Here is a 4,563-nt window from a genome sequence, read left to right as displayed (position 1 = left end):
CTCACTTGCACAGTTTTAACTCGCATCCTTTCCTGCTGTCACTTGAATGAGAGGAACAAAAATGCTGAGTCGTGATCAGATGTTGAAGGCCCCTCCTCAGGGGCGTTCAGAAGGTGGGATTGAGGAGCATCAATTCGGGAAAACTTCCATCAATTGCACTTGTGCGGTTTTTCGAAATAAGGTTTGAAACTAGGGTCAGGGTTTCAAAGTAGGGTTTCATAAGAGGGTTGGGGGTTTTAAAGTGAGGTGTTAAATTATGGCTCGAGTTTCAGGGTAGCCTTTTAAATGAGGGTTCGGGTTCAAAATGTTCTCAATTGTGTTTTTCAAAATGAGACCCATTTAAAAAAAATAACAATCTTAAAGATGGCGGAATTTAGAGTGCGAAACAAGTGAGAACCCCATTTTATTTTTATGGTAATGGGGGCACGTCAACACCTTTTTTATGGTCAAATCCAGCGTCTTCAATCATACAGTAGTAAAATGTGCTGGAAAACATTGCCACCTCTCGGCGAGACAGCGCAATTGCGCATTCTTGGTTAGGCACAGATAATAGCACATAATATGTCTGCTGTTCAAATGACACCCGTACGGCGCTTACGTAACGAGCAGCTTCAGGAAACTTCTCATGTAGATGTCATCGGTTGTACCTCGTCATGTTTTTGTCACTCTGGTCTCACTTGCACGGTTTTAACTCGCATCCTCTCCTGCTGTCACTTGAATGAGAGGAACAAAAATGCTGAGTCGTGATCAGATGTTGAAGGCCCCTCCTCAGGGGCGTGCAGAGGGTGGGATTGAGGAGCATTAATTCGGGAAAACTTCCATCAATTGCACTTGTGCGGTTTTTCGAAATAAGGTTTGAAACTAGGGTCAGGGTTTCAAAGTAGCAGTTTAAAAGTGATTAGGGTTTCATAGGAGGGTTGGGGTTTTAAAGTGAGGTGTTAAATTATGGCTCGGGGTTCAGGGTAGCCTTTTAAATGAGTGTTAGGGTTCAAAATGTTCTGAATTGTATTTTTCAAAATGAGACCCATTTAAAAAAATAACAATCTTAAAGATCGCGGAATCTAGAGTGCGAAACAGGTGAGAACCCCATTTTATTTTTATGGTAATGGCGGCACGTCAACACCTTTTTTAATGGTCAAATTCAGCGTCTAAACTCATAGTAAAATGTGGTGGAAAACATTGCCACCTGTCGGCGAGACTGCGCAATTGCGCATTTTTGGTTAGGCACACATGATACAGTAACACATACAGGTATGTCTGTTGTTCAAATGACACCCGTACCCCCTCAAAAAACGCAAAATTTGCTGAAAAAAAAAACCCTCACACTTTAGAAACCATCCACATATGCACGAGGAGCCCCATTGCGACCCAATTAGACAGCGCAATTGCGCATTCTTGGTTAGGCACAGATAATAGCACATAATATGTCTGCTGTTCAAATGACACCCGTACCCCCTCAAAAAACGCAAAATTTGCTGAAAAAAAAACCCCTCACACTTTAGAAACCATCCACACATGCACGAGGAGACCCACTGCGACCCAATAATTGGGAGGGACATTTTCCTAACAATGGCTATTTTACTGTGTGCCACTAGATAGCAGCAAACCTTCTTGCTGACTTGGTCACTTGATTGTGTTGCCAGCACCGTCATGTGTCCCTTCTTTTTCTCCTGGTCATCTAATTAGAGCGAGTTATCATCTCTTCAGTGTCATGACGATGTTGCTAAGCGGGTTGAATGCGTTTGTGTGAAATGTCACCAACACACAACAAGGCCATTTTATTCATGGGACGACTTGAGTCAATTGGGGATGACATTCCAGGTTATGGTGATAGATAATCAACCCCACAAACACACAGACATAATGAACTAAAATAATATAAAAACAAATCCTAAATCTCACAAAATTAACTCACCCAGTCTCGAAATCCTAATTTGAAACCTGAGCCAGTGTTTGAAACCAGAACCCAGCCTTGAAGCAGTTATTTGAAACCCTACCACCCAGGAACTCAAAACCCTAATGTCAGAGACTAATAATGGTTTAAAAAAACCTAAACCAGTCTTAAAACCCGAACTTGAAATCTTAACCAGCGTTTGAAACCCCTACCCATGACTTGAAGCCCTCACTTTAATCCCAACCTTCGTCTAACAATGACCAGGGGCGCCTTCCCCAACTTTGAGACTCGAACCTATGTTTCAAACCGTAACCTGGGTTGCAAACGCCAAGCGTAAGGAATCCACCCTTCATCCGCACATCCCAATTCAAGGTGCACTCGTGCATCCGTCAGACTTTTGCGCTCCTTCCCAGCAGCATCGTCAGTATGCTCCCCGCCTCCTCCCACGTCCGTCTTGCCGTCTCGCTGGCTGGTTCCGTCACGCCAAGAACGGAAGCGCACGTGCGCGGGTGCTCACGTGCGGCGAGGTGGTAGACAGGCGCTCACGCGCTCTAAAAATAGCCAAGCCAGAGGAGGAGACCAGACCGGCGTTAAATAGAAACCGCCGGGCTATTTTGAGCTCGGCGTCCCCCTGCTGCAATCTTGGACGTGACTTCCCTGTTAAAAAAAAAAAAAAAAAAAAAAATCTGACTTCTATTTCCGTCCCCGTGCGTGCATGTGCGTGTAACTTTTTCTCCTGATGAATGAACGTGAGCATGCAAGGAGACAACTCCGTCACCATAACAACCGTTTCTTGCCTTTCGGAGATGATTCCTCGCACTCGGATGCTCTTTGGTCTTCGGCGTGCATCTGTGCACGTTGAGTATCTTGTTCCCTTTGAGTTTTCTCATCTCTTCTCCTCTTAATAATCTGCCGTTTTTCCTGCGAATCAACTGGTACATGCCACACATTTAGAATCACAAGAGAAACCTCCCCCCGAAAAAGCTGCTGTACCCGAGCGCACATGTTCGTCTGGTTGCCTTCAAATGCTGCTCCAAGAGCGTCCCATTTTTAATTGGGTGCTACCCGAGCGCACCTTTTGTCAAATCTCAGTCAGGTGCTAGGCCCGAGTGTACATTTTTACAACACTGCTCCCCGAGTGCACCTTCATTCAATCTTAATAACGTCGCTCCCCGAGTGCGTGTTTTTGTCGAATTGTCTTTTTTGTCAAGTCTCAATATGCTGCTTTCCGAGTTGGTCTCTTTGTCTATATGAAATCTTGTTCTCCACTTGCTGACCGAGAGATGGATGGCAAAGATTCGAACGCAGGCTTACGCTGTCGCCAAGCAAAAAAAAAAAAAAAAGTCGCTGTAAGACTTGTGGAAAAAAAAAGCTTCAATGCGAGAGATTATTATCATGAAAGCGTTTGATTCTGGCTGGCTGGCTGGCTCGCAGCAGCGGCTGATCACTAAATTGTTTTTCTTTGGTTCTCTGACGTGTCCGCTGCAATTAGCAGTCCAAGCCAAATTCGCCGTCCGTCTCACCCGTGATGTTGCTCCTGAGTCTTCCCAAAGTCTTCTGGAGTGACCGTCCCATCAGAAGAAGTCACCTGAATGGCGGTAAGCCAACCTTCAACCCGACGATGTTGGTTCTTTCCCCTCTGAGTGGCACTCCCGAAACGGGAACCCTGGCTCGGATCTTGATATGGATGATTTTGCAAAACAAATGTGCCTTCTCAGACATGTTTATCGCTCCTAAAAAGCACCCTTGATGAGCATTAGGGATTTTACAAGCACATTAGACCTGATGATTTGTTTTATTGGCCGCATTTTTGACAGTGGCTGAGAGGCTCTCGTCATGCTAATAGAGACAAAACCACTCCTGAAACGAGACGGCAGACGTTTGACTTTCAAAGGGGCACGTCGTCATCTGCTTCCATCTCGGCCGACAAGGTGAATAATCCTCACGGCTATATGAGCTCGCGCGCTCACTGACCGGACAAACGGCATCCGGAGTGTCTGCGGGACGTACTTGTCGTATGTGTCACGAGCGAGCCAGGTTGAAGTTGCCTTTCGGAGATGATTCCTCATCTCCGAAAGGCAGGGATGCTCACGAGCGAGCCAGGTTGAAGTTGCCTTTCGGAGATAAGGCAGGGATGCCAGAGTAGGAGTTCTGTGCTCCCTCTTACGAGTTCCAGTCAAGAGGCGAGGAGCAGCATTCTGGAACAACTGGAAAGGCTGAACGGAGGATTGGCTGACTCCAAAGCAAAGTGCACGACAGTCCTCCAATCATCAACGGTTAGTTAATATGTCACCTTCACCCGCTCGCCCTGTCCATCAGCACTTGAAATGTCTTTTATCAAGCGCGACTCGAGAACTTCGGCTTCTGACTCGAAAAACCTTGCTTGCCTTTGCCTCTGCGTCTCTTGTTGTTTGTTTTTCTTCCCCCTCCACCCACTTGTCTTTCCTTATTAATCCTATCAAAGATTGCATTAGCATTAGATTTGCATATTATTTTTTTCCCTCTCGCTTATTCCCCCCCTTCCATCATAAAAGACAACAGGGATACAAGCCCAGAGAAAAGCTTGGGACTGTATAACCTCTGTGTGTGTGTGTGTGTGTGTGTGTGTGTGTGTGTGTGTGTGTGTGTGTGTGTGTGTGTGTGGAGATAGTACTATATATAACTACATC

The 4,563-nt window shown here is 45.8% G+C and overlaps 1 protein-coding gene across 2 annotated transcripts in view; it reads left to right on the top strand.

Annotated features, from left to right (window-relative positions):
* The first annotated feature begins 3,400 nt into the window (after positions 1–3,400).
* LOC109530174 (melanopsin-A-like) overlaps positions 3,401–4,563 on the top strand; it is a 19,773-nt gene continuing 18,610 nt past the window's right edge. For both annotated transcript variants that reach the window (XM_019893747.1, XM_019893748.1), the window contains exon 1: positions 3,401–3,492. The gene's annotated coding sequence lies outside the window, so the exon portion shown is untranslated. The remainder of the gene's footprint in view (positions 3,493–4,563) is intronic.

This window comes from Hippocampus comes, unplaced genomic scaffold (assembly GCF_001891065.2).
Source record: "Hippocampus comes isolate QL1 unplaced genomic scaffold, H_comes_QL1_v1.1 scaffold31, whole genome shotgun sequence".
Lineage (NCBI taxonomy): Eukaryota > Metazoa > Chordata > Actinopteri > Syngnathiformes > Syngnathidae > Hippocampus > Hippocampus comes.
Note: the sequence above shows the minus strand (reverse complement) of the source record. Positions and strands in the feature narration are given on the sequence as shown.